Source organism: Taeniopygia guttata, chromosome 2 (assembly GCF_048771995.1).
Source record: "Taeniopygia guttata chromosome 2, bTaeGut7.mat, whole genome shotgun sequence".
NCBI classification, from domain to species: domain Eukaryota; kingdom Metazoa; phylum Chordata; class Aves; order Passeriformes; family Estrildidae; genus Taeniopygia; species Taeniopygia guttata.
In genome coordinates, this window is record NC_133026.1 from 13,698,547 (window position 1) to 13,722,171 (window position 23,625).

The following is a 23,625-nucleotide window of genomic DNA, read 5'->3' on the forward strand; positions in this document are numbered from 1 at the left end:
AGGTCTGGTGAGCAAAAAGCCATAGCACCAGCTACCAGCAAATGGTTTGTAATCACTAAAGATAACTAAACAGTAAAAAAAAAAATTAATCTCATTTAATCTTCAGATGTTATTTTTGAAAGCCATGATCTGTGATTGCTTTTCATCTAGTGATTTTCTTCCTGTCTTTTGCAAGAGTTTGTTTTGAATTCTCTGGGGAATCTTGAATGCCTTCTTTGGGGAGAGGGAAATCAGCTTTAAGTGTGAGCCTGAGGATTTGTTGTGAAAAATCTGAGCCTATTTTTTTTTAAATGAAACCAGACAAGCGTGTAAAGAGGAAAAGCATGTGATATGTGTAACAGAGCGCTGGGAGATAAGAGTGTCTAGGTTCCTCTGGCAACTGGGTTGTTAGTAGAAAGTTGGCCTAGCAAAACTCATTCCCTGTGGAGCCTGGCAAGCTGTTAACCATGGTGGTTAGCTGTTACTGTTAAAGCTGTGGTCGCAGCAGGGTGAGGTGGGTTGTAGCTGGTGAAGTAGGCTCACCTTCAGCTAAACAGAGTAAAATTGAAGCAGAGTGGAATGATAGTGAGAGGTTTGGCCATGTTGAGTCTCGAATTCATGTTTTCCTTTTCTTACTGAGGCTTGTTCATGGAGGTTGTGGTATGTGTGTGTGTTGGAGTGCTCCCTACAGCAGTGTAAATCATCGTGCCTTGATGGCATTTGCTGTGGTGGTGTTGGTTAGTGCTCTCCTTGCTACTGATTTCCAGTGCACTGACAGAGGAGCTGTTTTCTTCCAGAGTTGTGGATTCCTTCTCTTGGTGCCTTGTTCTGGAAGTTAGTATGGTGTTACATACCATCTCAAGAAATACTTTGCTGTAGTGTTAAAATAACACCATGTTGCCTGGAGGTTTTCAAATTTAGTTGGTGATTTCTTTAATGCAAGCAAAATACTAGGCTTTATTTTGACAATTTAGAGGTTCATCTGATCTAAATTGAGCTGTTACTTTTAATTCTGTGTGAGTAATTGTTGTTATAGCTCATGTAAAAGCTGACATGATTTTTGGTTCCTGACAGTGTGGCTTTGTGGCATATTTTAGCTGATCTAAGCCTGTGGTGGTGCTGCAGATGAGTGTGACCTCCCACCTTCCCTGGCCATGACTGTGCTTCCCATCTCTCCCTGGCTTCAGCACTGGCAATTGTTGGTTGTGACAAATGGGGTCAATGTGCTGATTATTCTGACAGAAAAAAGGGACAGAGGAGAAGGGGTAATACAATGGCCTCTGCTGCAAGGAGCAGTCTGGTGCTGCCAGCAGAGCTCTGGATATTCCAGGAGAGAGTGAGTCTCCCTTAGCAAAGCTGGGTGTAAAAGGCATTCTGGGTCCAGCCCTGCTAGCCAAGGGAGCACAATGCCAACTGGCCATTCCACACCAGTGCATGATATTACCTGTGCCTAGAGAGGAGGTGCAAAAGAAGGCAGGTCCTTGTTCTTGCTTTGTGGGCACTCTGCTTGTGCCCACAAAGAGCTGGTGGTGTCCCACAGAATACTGGGTGAAGTTTGGCCAAATGCAGTGTGCTGAGCTGGTGGGTTCTGAGTGTACTCACCAAACTTCTCCCAGCTGCAAATACTCAGCCTGCCTCGACTGAATGCTTTTGATATGCTGTTGCAGTGTAGGCGCTGAGAGTAAGAAACAGAGCAGAGTCACAGAGCTGTAGTGGTTGAGGCTGGAAGGGACCTCTGGAAGCATCAAGTCCAACTCCTTGCTGCAAACAGGTCCTGCACAGTCCGGATGTGAGCATCTCCAGGGCTGCGGATTGCACAGCCTCGCTGTGCACCTGTTTCAGTGTTTGCTGACAAGGTGAAAAATTGTTTCCAAACCATCATCTGACTTCCTGGTGTTGCAATTAGTGTGACTGTTGCATCTCCTCCCAGTTCTGGGTTGCCTCTCAGAAGATCCCGGCTCTGTTTTCTTTCTTCCCACCCATTAGGTCACAGATGACAGCAACAATCTTCTCTGTTAGCCTCCTCTTTAAACTGATTCAGCCCAGCTTTCTTGGCATCTGCTTGCAGTTCCTGTGGTCCAGGCTCCATTGTGCTGGTGACTGTGACAGGACATTCCAGCCACCCTCCTGCTGTCACAGCCTGGTCTGCAGGAGCTGCCTTCACCACGAGGGTACACTCCTGCCTTCCAAGTGCTGCCCACTAGGGATCTGCCCACCCTTCTGCACAAACTCAACATCCTGCTGGCACCCAGCCAGTACTGCTGCATACTGATTATTAATTTAAAATTCTTGATGGCATTCCCTGATTATTAAGGAAGTGGCATGCATGCATTTTCTTTTTTTGCTGCTTATGGTGCAGGGCTATATCCTCAAAATAGGGATGATACATTTCAAAAGACATTGTCAGCTGCAATAATACCTTTCTAGGTTTAGCCATTTTGTTCCAGTTAAGGGGGGAAAAGCCTGCCAAATAAAAAAAAAAAAGGAAGAATGATTTCTGGATATACATATCATAACGCTCCATTTTAAAATGCTCATATTCTCAGCACTTTAGCAGAAACAGTTAGATAACTAACTAAAAATTAGTGTTTTAGTATCCTTCAGTACTAAAAAGTACATTTTACATGCTATGCAACTGTTTTTGTGGAATGAAAATCATTGCATGGTATAAAACTTGTGGGAGTTTTTGGTGCTGTATAAGCAATATTTTGACATGTATTTTGAACAATCACTGAAGTTCTGAGTGAATGGTCTTTTTTTCATTTTAATACTATAAGAAGTTGTATTGAGAAGAAGCTGTTTTAATGTTACAGAATTTCCTAATGGAAAAGGATTTTATCTCATCTCCAACTACGATGTTGTCACTTTTGTAATAGCAACAGAGTTTTGCTCTCTGTTGTCCTGTACAAGAGTGAGTGAGCATTTTGCTTTACAGCAGCTTTAATATTTCTTGATGAACAGGAAAGAAAATAATTTTTAATTATCTAAAAATATGCTCCTTGACTCAAAGTATACTTCTCAGATAGAAAGCAAGTAATGTTTTGCTTTCTCAGCAATTTCTTTCACTTGAAGTGTGAATTGATCATGGAGGTAATAGCACATGGGGAAAATCCAGTGGGAACTGTCTGATTTCATATGTGTTTCAGTTCAAACACTTAATGTTCTTTTGATTTGTAGACTGTAATTTTCACTGACAGTATTAGTGGCTTTTAGAAGAACAGCCCCTGACAGATGACATCCATCTAACCAGCTGCTGCCTAATCTGACTTCAGGCTGAATACTGTGTTACCTGACTAATTTGAAATACAGTAAATATTAATGACTGTTCATCTGTTATTTAAAATAAACAGAAAGTAGTGAGAGAGTGATGCTCACATTTCATGCTTCTGCTGTAACTGGTTTCTTGTCATCTGTGACTGACAGCTTTTCTGCTAGGGTACTTCCTTTGTGAAAAATCAATGTTGTTTTAATTTTCTCTTTTCTCCCACAGGCTTTATTACTCTAGTTTTCAGTAGGGTCAGAAATAGTGAGATGTCTCATGAGGTCTAAGTTTAAAACTGAAAAATCAAGATCTTAGTTTCCTTGTCAATCTTAGGAAAATTGCCTTTCAGATGAATTAGATGTAGTCAAGAAATGAAAAATAAAAAAAAATAGCAAAAATAGTACATTATAGATTTAGAATCATAGAATCAAAGAATAGGTTGGAAAAAAGCTTCTAAGGTCATCAGTCCAACTGTTACCCCAGCACTGCCAAAGCCACTACAAAACTGTGTCCCTAAGTGCCACATACACACTTCTTTTAAATACCTCCAGGGATGGTGACTCAATCACTTCTCTGGGCAGCCTGTTCTCATGCTTGATAACCCTTTCTGTAAAGAAATCTTTGCTAGGATCCAATCTAAAGCTCCTCTGGCCTAACTTGAGGCCATTTCCTTCTGTTCTAGTGCTTGTTATTGGTGTAAGAGACAGACCCCCCCTTTGCTCTGACTGCCTTTCAGATGGTTGCAGTGAGTGATGAGGTCTGCCCTGAGCCTCCTTCTCTCCAGGCTAAACACCATGCCCAGTTCTCTCAGGTTCTCTTCCTAAGACTTGTGCTCCAGACCGTTACCAGCTCTGTTCCTTTTCTCTGGCCACACTCCAGCACTCAGTGTCCTTCTTGTGGTGAGGGGCCCAGAACTGGAAACAAGACTCAGGATTCACCAGTGCTGAGTACAGGGAACAATCTGGTCCTGCTGGCCTAGTCCTGCTAGCCACACTATTGCTGATCCAAACCAGGATGTCACTGGCCTTCTTGGGCACAGGCTGGGTCATATTCAGCACCCCCAGGTCCCTTTCTTCCAGGCAGCTCTCCAGACACTCTTCCCCCAGCCTGGGGTGTTGCAGGGGTTGCAGTGCCCCAAATGCAGCATCTTGCACTTTGCCTCGTTGAACCTCAGACCACTGGCCTCAGTTCACTGATCCCTCCTGCCCTCCAGCAGATGAACACTCTTGCCCAGCTTCATGTTCCCTGCAAACTGACTGAAGGTGCCCTCAATCTCCTCATCCAGATCAGTGATAACAATGTTAAACAGATAATAGAGATAATACTGATCCCTGGGGGGAACCACTGGTGACTGGATGTAACTCCATTTACCACCACTGGGTCAGGGCCTTGCTGCTCAGCCAGACTTTTACCCAGCAAAGAGCACACCTATCCAAGCCATGAACAGCCAGTTTCTCCAGGAGAATGCTGTGGGAAATGGTGTCAATGGCTTTTGTAAAGTCTAGGCAGACACATCCACATCCTTTCCCTCATCCAGTAAGCGGTCACCTTGTCATAGAATGAGATCAGGTTGGTCAAGCAGGACCTGCTTTTTCTAAACCAGTGCTGGCTGGGCCTGATTCCCTGGTTGTCCTGGATGTGCTGGATAGTGGCACTCAAGATCCCACTTTGTAGCTCTGAGGTCAAGCTGACAGGCTTGTAGTTTCCTGCATCTTCCATGACCTCCCTGGTTAGGCATGGGTGCTAATGAATGATGGAAAAGGGCTCGGTGAGCACTTCCCCCAGCTCCCTCTGTACCCTTGGGTGGATCCCATCTGGCTCCATAGACTTGAGTGTGTCCAAGTGGTGTAGCAGGTTGCTTCCTTTGGATTATGGTGGTTTCATTCTCCTCCTCATCCCTGTCTTCCAGCTCAGGGACTAGGTACCTGTAGAACGGCTCTTTAATATAAGATTGTGGCAAAGAAGACATTAAGTTAATTGGCCTTTTCCTCATCCTTTGTCATTGTGCTTCCTTCTGCATACAGTAAGGAATGGAGTTACTCCTTAGCCTTCACTTTGTTGTTAATGTATTTACAGAAACATTTTTATTGTCTTTCATGGCAATGATTTAAGTTCCAGAGCCAGTTTGGCTTTGGTCCTTCAAATTTTCTTGCTGCATAACCTCATGACATCCTTGTAGTGCTCCTGCGTGGTCTGTCTCTTCTTCCAAAGGTCATAAGCTCTTCTTTCCCCCTGAGCTCCAGCCAAAGCTCTCTGTTCAGACAAGTCCATCTTTCTCCCCAGTGACTTGTCTTTCAGCATGTTCACAGGGGCTATCCTGCTCCTGTGCCTTTACAGTTTCTTTCTTAAAGAATGTCCAGCCTTCCTGGACTCCTTTGTCCTTCAGTACTGCTTACCAAGGGACACTTGTCACCCAGCTTCCTAAACACGCCAAAGTCTGCCCTCTGGCAGTCCAAGGTCACAGTTCTGCTGCCTGTGGCAGTTCTGCCTCTTTCACACTTCAGGAATCAAAAACTATCATTTTGTCAACTCAGTGCCCAAGACTGCCTCCAACCATCACATCAGCCATCAGTCCTTCTCTGTTTACAAATAACAGGACCAACAGGCACCTTTCCTAGGTGACTTCCTCACCAGCTGTGTCAGGAAGGTCACCTTCGATAATCTGCAGGTGGCTCCTGGACTATTTCTCTGCTGTATTTCCAGAAGACATCTGGTAAGTTGAAGTTTTCCATGAGAACAAGGACCGGCAACTGTGAGTCTTCTGCCAGCTGCTTATAAAATACTTCCTCTGCAGCTTGATTCTGGTTAGGTGGTCTGTGACAGATTCCCACCAGGATATCCACCCTGTTGGCCTTCTCCTGATTCTTCCCCATAAACACTCAGCTCTAGCATCACCATCATTTAGCTCTAAGCAACCAAAACTGTTTCTAACATATACAGGGCTACCTGACTTCTTCCTTGCTTGTCCCTTCTGAAGAGTTTATGGTCAACCCTTGCAGTTGTGTGAGTTATGCTTCCATGATGGCAAAGATGGCAGCTTTCCTCCTGCACCAATGGCTTTTATCTCCTCTCGTTTTTGTATTCAAATAGAGCCATAACTTTTGTAGGAATGGAAATGGTTTCAAAAATCTTTCCTTGAGTGGTTTCCAAAGTCTAGGATATAGAATTCATAGAATTCCAGCCAAAAGTTGGAAAGTGGTAGTGCAGAATAGGATGATGGTTATGGTTATTCCTACTGGTCAGAAAAAAAATCTACACAGCCTCTTGAACTTAGATCTGCTGTATGCTATACATGTTAAAGAGATGGTTGGAAAGATTACTATAAACAAAAATGCTTTAGTTGTTTCTGTTTAGCTGATCATCTTTAAAATGAGTTATGGAAAGTTTTCATAATGTAGTTTTCTACTTCATTTGCTAATTCCTTGGGAAAAAAACCAAAACAAAACAACAAACCAAGACCAAAAAACCCACCAAAGAGAAATCTCACAAAACCAAAGAAATTCCACAGAACTGTTTCCTGAAAAGAAAACCCAAGAAAATTGAGGTGACAATAACTCTACCATTTGTCTTTCATTGCTTTAATTCTGGTTTTCTTGAGAGCAAGATCAAACATGAAGTGTTTGTGCTTGAGAGAACCACAGTGTTCCACAGTCTGTCACACTTGAGGTCAACTTGTTCATTAAGGGCTGGTTCAATTTTTAAAATATTGTGATAAACATTGCTGTTAAACTGCCTTAGGTTTTCCTCTACAGACCTCACTTTACTGAGTTACTTTCTCTTCCTCTATTAGTACTTTGGCATGTTCAGGCAGACTACATTGATTTCTTAGTTTTGAATATTGTTAATCTTGTTGCTCATTTTTCATCAAAATAGCTTTCATAAATCTGTCAGCTGTCAGAAATAGAAGTCAGCTTTGAAAACTTTTAAAATATTGCAATGAATTTTCATTAAAACAAGTTGACAGCAGAGAACATATTTCTTTTCTTGACACCATCTCAATGCTTTGATGAATGACACTGGACAGTGTTTTTTTCACTTTATGACATTGTTGAGGCACAGTACCCGTGTTGCAGATGCAAACTGAGACTCCCAACTCTTCCCTATCAGCTCCTGCACCTGTTTGCTCCACAGACAAGTGATGGAGCATTGGCATTGGTGCTTGCTCACAGACATGGGCAGATTTGCATTGGGGGAAACAGAAGCAGACAGTGGTGTAATTGTTTGTCTTCTTAGAATGACAGTTATTTCCTGAATTATTGTGAATGTTGATGCTTGCTGCTACAAAACAATTCTATGAACTTCAGTTCTGTACGTGTAAAAATATGTTCAGTTACTGAAATATAATGAATTTGTTTTTCTTCCTCCTTCCATGCTCCATCAGAAGTTAGATGGACTGAATACAGACACTTAACTCAAATGCAAATGAACTAAATAACTTGAGAATTGCCTTTGGCCTAATGTCTTTAAGTTGGTATTTAGGCATCTGAACAACTACATGTGGATTACAGAACAGGGAAATAAACTTTCCCCCCCCTGTTATACATCTTAAAAGAATAATAGCTGACATCTACTAATTAGTAAAAATGTAAGACTTTAGTCCTTCCAAGTGATAAAGTGGTGGTTTAATAAGCAAATAAACTATGTAATAAACTATTTAAATCTTTGGATATGGAGCCTTCCTTGCTTAACTAGCTTGCATGTTAAAGGTTTGTGACTGCAGGCAGCAGGGTCCAATCTGAACAGGGTAGGTCTTCAGGGCATTTCTGTCTAGCCCTCTGCATCTTGGCACTGTTCTCTTATTTCCCATTACCAGTTTTCTGAGTGGCCTTCAAATGCAAAAGAGTAAGGGTATTGTCTAATAACGTGAAAGTTTGTTACAGAGCTGGTGTGTGATGCTTGCTGGTGCAAAGATCAGGATAACTATTTTGATGTACCCGTTCATTCCCTTCCCCACCCCCTTCCTTTTTATGGCTTCCAAAAAGCAACTGTATTTTCATCTGCCAAAATAAAAAAAAGGGGCTGTTATGTGTACACTCACTTTACTTCTATTGGGAAGCAAAGTGTTTGTTTAGCCCCTGTGAATGCATTGCATCCATCCTATGGAAAGGGCAGCGTTTCCTTCAGATTTCCATAGGACCTCCTAGTTACTGTATGGATATTGAATCTAGGTTAAACAAATACTTGAAACTGTGGTTACCTGTTCTTAATCATTTCCAAATGTCACAGCTTGGTGATATGAAGCTCAGATAGGCTCCTTTTAAATCACTCCAAAAGTTGATAGGTACTTATTGATGCATTCAGTGAATTTATGTTTTGGTAACTTACAGAGATTAACACATTAATCTTCTGCTGCATTTCAGTAAACACTTCATGATTCTCATACCCTGAAATTGAAAACCTGTTGCAAATTTAAACCTAGCTTGTCTTTGCTCATACTGTTTAGATCAGCATTTGGGTTGGACTCATAAAATGGAGCAGCTGTATCTCATGCTTTGATCAAACAAAAAATACTTTTACGCTTACTGATTTTGATTCAAGTTATAATCCTAAAATTGTACGATAGAAATCATAATAGGAGGAAAATTGCCCCTTAAAAAATTCTAGTTATATTAATTTCTAAAATACAGCCTGAATTTTCAAGTAACTTCTCCTTTTTGTTTGTTTTCCAGTTACTTTTCATCACTACTTATTTTCTTAATTCTGCTTCTAGGAAGCTGGTTTTACGGAGAGACTGAAGTGGAAAAGCATATGGTTTTTTGTTGCTGTTGAGGGAATTATTCTTGGAGCCATAACAAAATTAATAAGAGAAAAAAATTTTTGTTCATTTTACTTTCTGCTTCATTATGTGTTTAGTTCAGTAGATAAATCAATATCAACATCTGTAACACAGTGAATTAATTTAATAGAAAAAGTTTGGAAGGAGTAAATTAGTGATATGGCAAATGAGCTTCAGTGTAGATGGAATTAAGACAGGACCTATGTATTTTTTCTTAAATGGAAACTTTTTAGATAATAGATGGTGAAAAAAAAGTAGGAAGCCTCCAGATTTTAAAGAAGAGCATTCCAGTACAGCATCTAAGCAGAATACACAGAAATCCCAGTGATGTAACTGTTGAAGGAGAGAGGATGGATGTATTTCTCTTCCGGGCGTCAGCAGAACGACTGGAGGACCTCTGGGGAAGAACTGATTTTTCCACTCCTCCTGTAGCTGGCTGTGTTTTGACTCTTGTCACAAACATCCTGTATGACTTTGGGCAAGTCTGTTTTGGAGAAATTGTTGTTATGGTACACCTTGCTAATGAGGAGAAGGAATGTGGCACAGCCAGCTCGGATTTTGTTATACAATACCACTGCTTGCAAGCAGGAGTGGAGTCTGAGTTGACAAAGGAACAAACACAAAGGAAGACTTTGCAATTGGTTGCTTTTCTTACATGCTGATGTTTTTATGAATCTGACTTTGTGGGGAGGGTCGACGTGTTTTCTGTCTCATATGTTTGTTAGTGTAAATCAGATTTCATAAATCTCTTTGGGTTACTCTGGTGGAATTGGAATGATCCGTATGGTATTTCACTTGGATTTTTGAAAGATGTTTGACAATTTCTGTCCCCAAAAGCTGTAAAGATATAACAGATACGGAATAAGGGAGGAGTTTGTCTATAGCTAACAACAACAACAACAACAAAAAGTAGGAAATAAAGTGGAAGGGTGAATATCAAGGTTTTATTGTCAACAACAGAAGATCACCAGCATTTTTTTTTGGAGATGACTGAGACTTGTGTTCTTAGAGAGAACTATAAATGAGCTGTAGAGGGAAGCAAGAGATGGCAACACTGAGGGATGATCCTAAACTGTTTGGAGTAGTAGGGAAGTTGTCTGTCACAGTCTTTCATGGCTGGTGATCAGAAGACTGTGTGACGGGCATTACAATCATAGATGAAATCAGTTCAGTTAAATGTTGTGGAGTTTTAGGGGGTTATTTCCCTCCTTTTCAAGTTTATATCCAACTTAATGAGCTTTGAGATAGCTGTTGGAACTAAGGACAGATATCTTGTGCTTACAGTTTATAACTTAACAAAAATATCTCTGTGATCCATAGCAAAGTGTGGAATACTATTTTTTCTTTTTGCATCACAAAATTTAATGATTTGTAATGGCAACTTCTTTGTATAGATTATCTGTAGAAAAAAATATTTGTTAATCATACTTTACATATATTTACCTATTCTGTATTGGCATCAGTAGATGAATCTGCAAATTATAAGTTTATTTTTTAAAAACATAACTATTACTTTCTACTTTTCTAAGATTGTAGTGCTGATCTGGCTATAGCTATGTATTTTGCATCCTTAAGTAAAGATGCTATTTGTCTGTGGATTTATAGTATAGAATTATATTTGTCACTTATTATGTAAACTAGTCACTTTCATTAAGTGACTAGTTTATATAATACTTTATGTATACTTTAAAATTTATATTGATGTTACAGGGGTGTGGATTTTTTATAGCTATTTTAATTTTTTTTTTTTCCCCTTACTTCTACTACATTGCAATTGTTATTGATAAGATGGAGAGATGTTTCTACCATCTAGTAATATAGCAGCATGGAAATGGATTCACTGAGTGTAAGTATGAGCATTTGTTTGTGTTCTGTCCATAATGTGATAGAATACTTCTTAATCTAGAATATTTATAATGTGGTCTAAGTGAGTAACAAAAGAGGACTACGGTAATTTGGTTTCCCTTTTCTAAAACTAGAAAAATCTGAAATAGTCTAGGCAATTAAATTGGAGTAAGTGGATTCATGACCCAATAAGAAGTACCTCCCTGTCCTCATTGTCCATTTAAAGCCCAGTATATTTGCTCTAACCCTGGCAGTTTTTAAAGCCAGGTTGGGTAATGCCTTGAGCAATCTGACCTAGTAAGAAGTGTCTCTGCACATGGCAGGGTGAGTTTGGTCTAGATGATCTTTAAGATCCATTCAGACCCCTTAACATTCTGTGATTTTATGATTTGTAATATGCCTAATTTGTAGTATTCAAAACAATTCTTAATGTTAGTAATTAAATTATATTAAAAGCTTTACAGATATGTTTGCCTTGATCAGATGCTAACAAACGTGAGGGTAACACATCAGTGTGTGATGTCCCTCCCTGAAACTTGACTGACTAGTGTGAGGCTCCTCTCCTTGTTTTTGGGTGACGGGTTTTGTCTCTGGCTCCTGGTGCTGGGGAAGCAGCCGTACTTTGGCCCCCCTGCGCTGTGCTTTGGTGGAGCCTCTCTGGGTATCGGCCACTGAGGGAGCATAAAGCAGATTAACAAGGGGAGCTCAAGTCAGCTTCTGCAAAAGCTTTGTGTCCCGATGTGTCAGAGCTCCAGTTTAAAGAAATGTCTTGGGTGCCTAAATCCCTCGACTTTGACAGACTCCAGACATCTTATGCCGTGCTGAGAGTTGTTTCTCAGAAATGATTAAATTGTAGCAGCATGCTTGTTATCTGTGCCTGGTTCTCTCTCACACTCCTCTCTGGTAGCGAGCCTGGCCTCGGCCATCTCAGTGGCTCCTCTTGCTCCCCTGTTGGCAAAGGAGTCTGTTGAAAACTGGGGGATGCAGTAAAGCAGTTTTCATTAACAGCATGCAATTAAGTGGGGGGTGATGCAGATCCTGGCTAAGGGCTCCTGTTGCTCTGGACCATCTCTGTTGGCTTTCCAGTCAGGTCTACCTGTGTTCTGTTTTACTTGAGCTCAGGCCAAAATGAAATGGCATCCAGCTGACCTAGTTGATATTTAATCTGCTTTGGTGCTTCAACCTCTGTGTGTTCCAGGATTGGATTCCTCTAGTTTGTCTTGTCAAATAAACATCAGCATTTAAGGATGTTAGGTGGGTAAGAGCATTAGGTGAATTACCTGCTTCTCCCTGTTAGCAGTCTGGCAGTTCACACAGGTAGTGCCAACACTGTCACAGGTACTGTACACTCAAACTGGAAAATTGTATTTTCCATTGAGCGGCTACAGCTATGTTGAAACTGAAATGTGTTGAGCTGCTTAGGTTAAATATTTCACTAAGTCTACTTAAGTTATTTAAATAAAAGTTTTTTGGAATGAATCATTGCTTCAGATGTTTTCAACAGCACCTGAAATGGGTACATGAAAAAAGAAATGTAGACTATAATAGATTTACAAATTATAAAATGGATATTAGTTTATAATATTATTTCTCATTTAAAATTTTAATGATGGCATATTTTTACGTGATGTTAATGAGCTGTGAAAGTAAATTAGGATTGAAGCTAAGGTCATGGTATCCTTATTTTTGTTTCAGTAAACATTGGGAACTAGTATAGTTTTTAGCTGCATTTATATGTTTCTCAAGAACATGGTGCAAAGTTAAGTGGTATGGAGATTTTATCTCAAATATACACTTATAGTGTATAGTATATTTTTTCCTTTAGTGTTTTAGTATTTTCCCATTTAAGGGAATATACAGCTGTATAGTCTGCATCTATATATCTGTGGTTTCTTATGCTTTGGTGAATTTTATGCTGTAGAGATCATATGTGCAGTTCATTACATACCATGCATTAAATGTTTTTGTATAGATAGCTTTTCAGCATGAAACATTTGAGACTTTTGAGCTTTGAGATCTGTTACTTAAAGATTCTGAGCGAGAACTGGGTATTGAGATGACAGTAAGATGTGATTTGTTATGGCACTGAATTTTGCACATTACTGTAGCAATTGGCAAAATTTCCTTCACTCCATTTATTCCACAGGAAATCTCTTGTTGATAAGAACAGCTTTTATTCAAAGTCAAGAGTTCTGCATGGTTCTTTGCATTGTTTTTGTGATAAAGGTTATCTGGTAGGTCCTAATTTGATCTTTCATATTGAGTGCATTCATATATTTAAAGAATGTTGGCCAAAACTGAGATCCTGCCATTGCAGGGCCATATCTGTCCTAAGGGTGCTGCCCTGAAGAACAGGTCCTAATCTGAAATTTATTTAGGTTTGCTTGTCTGTGTACACACACAGGAGACTGTTGCATCTAATGAGTAGAGACAGCTTCAAGCATACTAAAGTTTGTGAGAGTTTACTTGTTTAAAATTCACCTGCAGCCATATCTTGGTTGAGTAAGGAACTGTAAATGTGACTTTAGGAAGGTCCTGGGCATTATTTTCTGATCCTTTGGGGTTTAAATAATAGGTTACAAATTGTATGAAAATTAGGATGATCTAGATTTTTAGGCAAGCCTAAAAGATCTTTATAAAAGCCTCTTTCTCACAGCACTTTTACTACGGGCAGGTGAGCATAAGCCTGGTGCTCTCAGAACTGCTCTGCAGCACCTGGTTTGACACCCGAGTGTGCTGCTGCTGGGGAGGGAGGTGCAGCAGTCAGGGGTGGGGAGCTGCTCCCCCACTTCAGGCTTCTGCATCCTGTAGTTGTCCATAATGAATATTCTCTTTTGGTTCCCTGCATGTGTGTAATTAATGGGAGAAACTAACTTGAGAGTGAGCCACAGACAGGTACACATTGTGGCCAGCTGCCTAATTATTGTCATTAGGAAACATTTGGAAGTTGCTTGTGTGCACTTTTGAAACCTAACAGTGAGGGAATCTCTGTACATTTTTTATGATTTGTCCATTGTATTAAAAGATTAAAGTGATTAGATGTGCAGTGTTGAAGCATTAATTTTCTAAACATATTTATCAATAAGAGGCAATAATTGTAGTCTACTTAATAATATTATTCACATCACACTCCTTTTAGCCAATTTTTTTCCCTGCAACTGTGCCATATTTTAATTAACATATTTGAAAACAGGTATGAAAACTTCATTTATAATTGCATCTTCAATATCAATAATAGGTGTTTTCAAAAAGGTGTCTTTACCATACAAAAAGGGTATTAGGGTAATACCCTGATCCTCAAAAAAATACTGGAGTTATACATGAAGCAGATAGAATTCTTTTTCAGTGGGGAAAAAAAGAAGCAGGCTGGGTGAAAATGAACTCTTCTCTGTGGACTCAGGGCTTTGCTATGAAATGACTCAGAATGAACAGGCTGCTTTCCACAGAGGTACAGCCAGGATAACCCACTCATCGCTCTCCTTGAGTTCTTTGAGCCCAGAAAAATCCCTTTTTCCATTTTGCTTTTAAAAACACATCTTTTGTTGTGACAACTGTATTTGCTATTCCATTTACTTTTCTGTTTCTTAGTCGAATGAAGAATATGGAGACACGAAGACACGAGCTACCTCTTGTGTTCAATCTGCTTAATTACACTCAGGGGCTTTTTTTTTTTTTTTTTTTTTTTTTTTTTTTTTGTGGTTCCCCCCCCCCCCTTTTTTTTTTTCCCTTCCCCACAAAAGACTGGGCAATTATTAGTTTTTATTAAGATTTCAAATAATTTTTTTAAAAATTAAAAATAGTCATATAGTTTTTTTGCTCTTATGCAGAGAGGTAGGTGAGGCAATATTTCTGCGTATATGTCTTTTAGTGAGATGCATATTTTTTTGAAGACTTGTTATGGAAGTGATGGTCTTCATTTCTTCATTTTGTATTGATGAAAATTAGTATATGTTAAAGATATCAAAGATATGAGTTCACAAAGCTGTTTTTTTGAATTTTCTATTAAAATGTTGCAAAATCTGTAACTTCTTCAGGGACATGTAGGTCACTATAAATGAGGATGGATAAAATAACCATAGGTGCTGTTTTATGGCATACATTTTTTAGTGTTTGTTCAATAGACAACGAAAAGCGTATTGCAAATGCCAACAGATGACTGTGACTATTGGACTTTTTTTTCCTAGGTGCTTGGGAAATCTTTGTTATATTTAAAAACTGTTTATGGAGAATGTTCTCAGCTAATTTGTAATACTAGTATATCTGTTTTGTCTTAAAGGATTCATATGTGATTATCTTCTGTAAAAGGAACAGATAATGCTACAGCTTTTATAGCATATTGTAGTATGACCTAAGCTATCAAAATCGTGTCATTGCTTGAAAGTTCAGAGTACTCTTTTCTCTTTGGGAAGATGTTACAGCCTACAGCTCTTCTTGATTCGTGGACTCCTGGACATTTTCCTTTATTAATTTCTGAATTGCTTTTTTCTATTTATTCCAACTATTCCAACTTATTCCAGCTATTGGAGGCATATCAGATATAGGAAACTATTTTGAATCTGAAATTAAGAAAAAAATAATCAGAATTTTTATAATTTTTGGAGGACAAAGACTACTAATTCTGATTTGGGGTGATAACAGTATAATTGCAAAAGTAATTTCATAACATGTTTATCTCCTTAATCAGACAGTTTAAAAACTAAAAATACTGCTTTATTACTAAATTAGTTGACAGCAGAACAGCAAGGTACCAGGAGCATGACTGGTGTCATGTGGAAGTTTATTACTTGAATTCCAACACTGTACTTGATCCAAACCAGTAGAGCTGCAGACTTGTAAAACTGTCTAAATAAATATCTGAGAGCATGGTGGTGTGACAAAGAGCTTCCTGCAACTGCAGAGTAGCACATAAGAGAAAGATTGAAATATTCGTCTGTTTGTATAAATGTTGGATTTGGGGTCTTCTGTCCATCTTCTGTACATTCATATGTGTGTAAATGTGAAGATAGGCTCTCTGGAACTCTGGAACTGAGTTTTTTTCAGTGTATATCTAGTGCCAGCTGAAAATAAGAATGGAAAATATCACAAGTATAGGAACTTTTGAGTGCTTGACTGTAGTCTCCTCTGTGATGATTTAATATGGTTTAAACCCAACAGTTCCTGTTTATGTTTGAGGTTAACTTCTTAGATGTTTAAAGCTGTCCCTGTCAATAATTTAACCCCCCTTTTATCCTTATTTTTTTTCTCTTGGATGCTTTTGCTTTCTTGTTACTGACAGGTAGCTGAAGAAGATTTTCATTCTTCCAGTTTATTTGAGCCCGGAAATGTTTTTGTTACCTATGGTGTAGCAGGAATGTGGTACAATATATTTCTGCTGGATCTTTCTGTGCATTTTGTAACACCAGCGTTGCTTGTAGATAGGCATAGCCATTAGTTTGTTTCCCATTTCAGTAAACTGTTCCAATAAGCACAATACTTCTTGATTATGGGGTCTACTTTCTCACTCTTTATTTCTTACAGCATTTCATATGTGACACAGATATATATCACCATGCAGGCTTGTCTATATTTCACATGGCCTTGCAATATGCTTTGTTATTATTTTTCTAAATATAAACACGCTTTTTTTCCTTATGTTGTCACAGCAGATAGTGAACCGAGGTGCCATTCTTGAGGAGTTTTGATTTCCTGGTGTGGTGTATGCCTGGCCCATCTGCACGGCTCAGCTCAGAGTGCTGAGTGGATGAGCTGGCTCACTTGTTGGCTTTGTCTGGATACAGTTTGCTTATGGGTTTCCCACAATTTGCCTGGTGTGCACAAGTTTTGCAGTTTATTTGTGCACAAAATCCAGTGGAGATCCCTTCCAAGATTTTTGTGTGAGGGTTTATTTAGATGAGGAGAAAATGGCTCAAGGCTTGTTTCAGCTGAGATGTGGAAGCTGCATGCTTTCCTTCCATGCTCTTGTCCAAGCTCTGGCAGGGCAGGATGGAGATGCCTCATGGGCAGAGCAGATCACACAACCACTGCTCTTAATACTGATAAATGACACCAGTTTTGCAACATAGCCATTTTCAAACATACACATTTTCAAAATTTATTCACAGTGAACAGTTTACACTTGGATGTGGTTAGTTAGTTGTTTAAATATACTGCATTGCAGCCTTGGGCTTTTTTTAATTTAAGCCCTTCACTCAGTTTTGTTTTGCTATATTAGGTATCTCAGTCTGAATTGAAGGCAGTGGAACATGTGGCTGCTGTGTGCACGTGGCTCTGGTAGGGGGGCTTCTGGCCAAGCCTTGGAGATGGAATTTATATTCCTATGAACCTGACTGCCTCCAGTAAATGCTGCTCATCTGAAAAGCAATATTTTTCCCTGGAAGACAGTACATTTAGTGCTGGACAAGTCAGTAAAGTCACTTCAAGGAGGAAGAAGGATTTTACTCTTGTTTTATGTATTTAGGAAGCTGCTGCTGCTTTTTTCATTTCCCTCACTTTAAACTGTTTTATCCAAGTCAGGATGTTTTAAGTTATTATTCTAGACAGTCACTTAAATAAAAATAAACAATTTAAAATACATCATTAAAAAGTATGTTGTTCCCAAAATGGAGTCAATGATGTGTCCCACAGGACCAGAAAATGAACCTCAGAATATTATGGACAATTTAAATGGGCAGATTTAATTATAGCAGGAGTGTGCAATTACTGAATGAGGTATGAGAGACATGGGAAATGTTCCCATCTAAATAATGACCAGAATGTGCTTGTTCTAATAATATTCCATAACACATTTAGGGCCCTAGGATTACTACACTTTCAGGTTATTAGAAGACGATGATAATAGTGTGTTTTATTGCCAAATTACTACCATACTCTCTGAGGTATGAAGTGATATTAATGACCATTTTCAATAAGGAATAACATTGTGCAACATCAGTAGCATTTAACCATATTAAAATATGTTGTGTTGTGCAGTAAAGCCCTGGGGTATAGAGATGAAAACTAAAGGGTTTAATTTTGAGATGCAATTGGGAAATTATTTGGACATTCAAAAAAGCTTTAGGGTAAAAATACATTAATGAAGTAAGTTTTTTAACTATTTGCAATAAATAAAAGATGCATGTGTATTACCTGATTATAATTTTGGTTTATAAAAATGTTAAAAACAGTGCATGGCTTATATTATGTTTAGTGTGCTATATAAAATTTCAATTATCTACATGTCTGTTAAATCTAGAAATGAACCAATAAAAGAGAGAATTAGTACATATACGTAAATGAATGCTGCTTGGAATGCATATTAAAAATATTTTTCACAGCAGAGGAAGCTTCACAGAATAGGTGACAAGATAACATTCAGTTTCTCTGGTAGCATATTGTCTTAATGAGGAGAGCTCTGTGTTCATCTGTGTTCATACAATTTACCAACAGCCATTCTTTACAGATTTGTCTGCCTCTTTAACTGTAAATATTGCAATATTTGTTTTGCCAAGGTCAGATGCTCAGACTTGGTGACATTATTGTCATTGATCTAATCAACTGTAACTCTCGTACCATCTGGTTAAGTTATTATGTTAATTCAGAGTAAATAAGTTAATTCCAGTCACTCAGAACTGCCAAAGATGGGAATTTTTATGATGTCAAAATATGTCTCTGAAGCTAAATAAACCCTCTGTACATCTTGTGTTTTATGGAATGTTGTAAAAACTAAAGATGTATTTTCCTATGGGAGCATCACTTTCATTTGCTTAAAACAAATCTGAGTTTTATTTAGAATCATAAAAATAAGGAAATCATATTGTGGTTTTATAGTTACTGTAAAATACTATAAAATATTTCTAAGTTACCCTCTTCTATTGAGTCAGAAGATGAAGAGTTGCATATAATACACATTCTCATTGTATATGATATAATTTTATACTATACAAATACTGTTAAATGGGCTCCATAGGATACATTAAGGGTTGGTTTACAGCCATGATCTTGCATTTAATGTCAGATCTGGAAGTGTCATAATCATAAAGCTTGACATGGATCTGTACAGAAATAATGTGAACAACTTGCTGTCTGTTAACTTAGAGCTTTAGTTCTGCTTAGAGATATGAAAGTTAAATCTGTCCTTAATTCTGTGCTAGATCACGGAAGTTTCAGTTCTGTTCTCCCTTAATGTACACAGATATTTTTTTGAGTGAAAATAAAAGAGGTTACGCTTTAGAAGTCATTGGAATTAGTTGAAAGTTCATAATGAGAATATCATTCTTGTGATGATAATGTGTCTTCATAAAATGAAGACGCATTCAGGGTTTAAGCTAAAATCTATGTTTTGAAACTCTGGATTAGAATCACAAGAGTCTGATGAAGTATTAAGGACTGAAAATCCTGAAATTTTAGTTAGGACTTGAATGAATCCTGGTTCAGCTTGGATTTGATGTGTATCTTTTTTTTCCACACTGTTTTGAAATGGTCAGTCTGTGGCTGTTAGCTTTGGGATACTCCAACTATTGCTGCATTTCTTATCTCAGAATTATTTAGGTATTTAAGATTAAAATAGAAAGTCACGTCCTCCTCATAAACAGAAACTTGGTTAGGCTGTGTCAGGATAATAAAATCTGGAATGCCACAAGTCTTCATGGTTTAGAGCTGTGGGGCACTGCAGAGGTGCTGTCTGGTAGCTTTGATACAGGAGCGTGGCCTTGGGAGCTGTTGTGTATAAATGAACAGAGTAATTTGAAAGGCTCTCAGGGAAGTATTAGTGTTTGGTGGCATAAATATGCAAATTATGTACTTGGCAACATAGTGTGTAATGCAATTTGAGATGCAGTTTTAACTAGTCCAGTTTTCTGCATAATAACTTAAAAGCAATATAGAGACTTAAATATTAAGCTATTTATGTTGGTCTCACAGTTTAATATGGTTTATTGGACTGGATATTGTTTAAATAAAAGCAAGTTTGCATATGGAGGTGCACAAGTGGATTAAATGGCTCTTGTAAGTAGTGATAATAACTTGGTTTTGGAAAACACTGGTAAATCTGAAATATACATGGTTTTCTGATGGTGGAAATAAGTAAATGAGCTCTTTTCTCCCATTCTGTAGTCAGAAGTGCAGTCACCTGCTATGAAGTAAAAAAGTGGGAAGTAGGGAGGTGTGGGACTTCTAGCAAAATTTTTTATGCTAGAAGAATATTTTTAACGCATTTAGTTTATCTGGCTTTGAATAAAATGTACCATGTCTCTGTGTACAAGTTTTTTTCCTCTGTATTTCATAAAAAACCAGATGTAGTAGCAAAGCAACTGTTTATTCATCCAAAAGATTTTTGATAATCCCTCTCAGTAGGAAGATGCCCCAGTATATTCACTGGAGATACATATACTGTGTGTGTGTATGTATGTGTGTGTGTGTATTTATATATTTTTAATGCACACCAAGAGGAACCACTTTTTCTGTACCCCTGTGTGGCATGAGTGCCCTGAGACCCCTCTTATTATTTCTAGGTCCTGGAGTAAATGCTCTGGAATATTGTTGATTTGGCCCGAGAGACTCAACCATTTATTTTCTAACGGGAAAAAAAAGAAAAAAAATAAAGATTACTTAAATCTGAATAGAAAAAAGGAGTCCACCAGCAGAACATGGTTACAGTGCCTCAGGACAGGAAGAAAATGTCCTGAGCTATGGAGGGAAATTGAGCTGAAGTGATATTACTCCTGCCAACCTTGGAAACAGAATACAGAGGAAGTTCTTAACTTTTGTTGAACTTGGTTTTCTTTTTTTGTTATCCCTTGCTCCTGGATAGACACAGCTGTGGCTTGGAGTAGCACTTGGGCTTCACCCACATACCAGGCAGTGTGAGAGACTGCCCAGGGAGGAGGTGGGGAGGAAATCCCATCCCATTGTCCCCGCTGTGCACTCTGGAGCCCAGGCTGATGTCAGATGCCCAGGGCAGCTCTCTGCTTATGCTGCTCTGCTGGGGGTCACAGCTGGAGAGAAACAGCTGTCCAGTGTTGGCAAGGCTGGTTTGGACAACTGCACCTAGCCTAAGAAGAGGGTTTTGAGAAATAGAAATATTTGCAATAGTCTTGAAACCATGTCAGACAGAGATTTCTGAATTTTCTCATTTATAAGATGAAACTATTCTTAGTGTATGGCAGCCAGTGCTGCTCTTACCACAGTCATTATTTAGGCCCTGGAAGCACAAGCAGCCTGCTGTTGTTTAATTTACTGCAATAAGTGTAATCCCTTAGTGAATAATTGAAATTACTGGACGTAGCCAATAGCATTACTTAGCTCACAAAGTGACATATAGGGCTTTGGTGAAACCTAATCTTTTTGGTTTTGCTTATCAGAGGATTCCTCTTGATATTCTGCATAAAATTTTATCTGTTCCATATCAAACAGAGCTGTAGGTTTTGTAGCTTAAGCAGTGACATTCCTTTCAAAATGCTGCTTGTGTCACAGATTTGTGTGTGCTGGGATTGGCAGTGTAGCTGCTTCATTTTCTGCATGGAAGATGCACTAACTGTTCAGCAGAGGTCACTGTGACTTTGTGCTTGAGACATTTTAATGTAACTCATCAAAATGTAGTACTGAAAATATTAATATTATGACTAGGAAATTCTTGTGCCTGCATTAGCTTTGAAATGAAAGTGTATGAATTTTAAGGAAGGTCTTTTTTTGTGAAAGTAGAAAGTGGAGGTGATTGTAAGATTTCAAAGACACATGAATAGCCTTAAGAAATGAGTCCAGAATTTAATAATCTTTAGTTTTACTTATCAAGATTTACCCAAATGATCACTTCTGTAGAAGTTCCTCTTCCTCCTCCTTCTTCTAAAATGTATTGCTCCTCCAATTACCCAAGAGCTAGGTGTGTCTGTCCCTTGCACAAATGTTTTACACCTTCCTAAAGCTCAATTTCCCTGCACTGAAAAGCCCCAAAATGAAGACAGAAAGAAGCGTGGTTTTCCTGTTGCTTTGTTGACTTACTAAAGGCAGCATTGAAATCATCTGTGAGTTCTGTCTGTTTTCCCAACTGTGTACGTCTTGTCCCTTCTTGTTCCCTTCATCATCACAGTAAGCTCTTCAAGTTTATGGCAGCAAAATAACCTTTTGCTGCTGTTTTCCCCCTCGACTGGGTACCTCTACTCTTTCATTGTCATGGTGGGAATAGTAGTAGTTCTCATCTGCTGTTGGAGAATGTTTTCAAGTTACAAAAAAACTAAACCACTCTTAGAGCTTCTGAAAAATGCTGGTTTAAAGCTTTTTGTTTTTCTGCTACCAATTGCTAATTACAGCTGTGAAAACAGTCCTTGGAGAAATATCAAGAGTCCCGTTCTTCTAAAGACAGCTTCCGATTCTGATTAACCAGAAGCTAATGAGGCTTTCAAGTCTTCTGGATTTTTCACTTGATCTTAGTTCTTCAAGGGCTTGTATAATCTTATTATGGAAATAGTGCCAACAGATGTTTGCAATTCTGCATCCGCTGCAGCTCTATCACTGTAAAGGCATGGGAGACTCCAGAAGGTGATTAGCAGAGAAAGCAGGTGGAGTTAGATTGTTCCCACATATTTGGATGGAACAAAGAGCTCCAATTCCTTTCAAGAAAATACAGGAAAGAGGAGTTTATTTGAGCATGGACATTGCAGGGTGGAAATTATGTTTGTGAAATTTACACTGGGAGTCTTCTGTTAGATCAGCAAACAGAGCTTTGTCCGAACATATACATTATCATTTTACATTGATGCTTTATCAGTTTTATTTTTTATCATTGCACTGAGGTGAAATAAACTGGAAACCCTGCATAGTGAGCCTTTCAGTAAATCATGCCTGTAATTGTGACTTTGGAAACAGCCAGTTTTGGTTGCCAGAAATGGGAACTATGTCATTAGTTACAAGCCTCTGTAGCTCTGTGGCTTTTCTGTTCTACTCCAGTTTACTCGTAGTACCATATTTTGAATATCAAAAAACCTCAAAGAGTGTCCTGAGGGTGGAAGGACATGTAGTGGTCAGTGGCATTTATGTGTTCCTCTTGTGCTCTGTAGTGAAGTTTTCTGAGTATGCCTCATTCTCAAAGAAGCATCTGGGGCAAAGATGGGTGGCAAAGTGGTTGATATGTTCCCCACAAGACAGAGAATTGTGGCTCCAGCTTTGGCAAGGACTCAGAAACTCAGACAAAGCCTGCAGTTACCAGTAACCTCCGTGGGGAGAGCCCCTGTGGTGGGAAGGAGTTTGTAGCCAGCAAGTTGGAGGTGGAATATGAAGCTTCCATCCCTTTTGAGGGAAACAGGCACCACAAGGCGCAAGGCAGGTGTGTACAGCTGTGATCAGAGCAAACGTCCCAATGCTTCAAAATGGGTGGATTGAAAACAGCATTGTTGGTGTGATGTTCACTTTGTTCCTTTCTGCAGGGTAATGAGACAAAGTCAACACCAAGTGCAGTAGGAGTACTGGCTTAAATATGTATGTAAAATTTGTAGCCAGAATTTGAAAAAAATATATAAAACTGTCAGTTCCCCCCTCCCCCACCAGTGTTTCTTCTTGGCAACTATATCTGTGTATTGTTATGTCCCTTCTGAGCATTGCATGGTGCCTTCCAGCTGGGTCTTCTGAAGATGAATTGTACTAATTAAGATAACATCAAGGTAGTAACTAGCTGTAAATCAGATCAGTAGTTTACTGGTAGACCACACCTTATCACAAATTTTCCTTTGACTAAGATATCCTTTTTAATTGTCATCTTGAAATATTCATGATTGTTTCTGAGGGGACAGAGGTA

At 38.8% G+C, this 23,625-nt stretch overlaps 1 protein-coding gene across 19 annotated transcripts in view; it reads left to right on the forward strand.

Annotated features, from left to right (window-relative positions):
- PARD3 (par-3 family cell polarity regulator) overlaps nt 1-23,625 on the forward strand; it is a 442,797-nt gene that overhangs the window by 61,574 nt on the left and 357,598 nt on the right. The window lies entirely within an intron of this gene.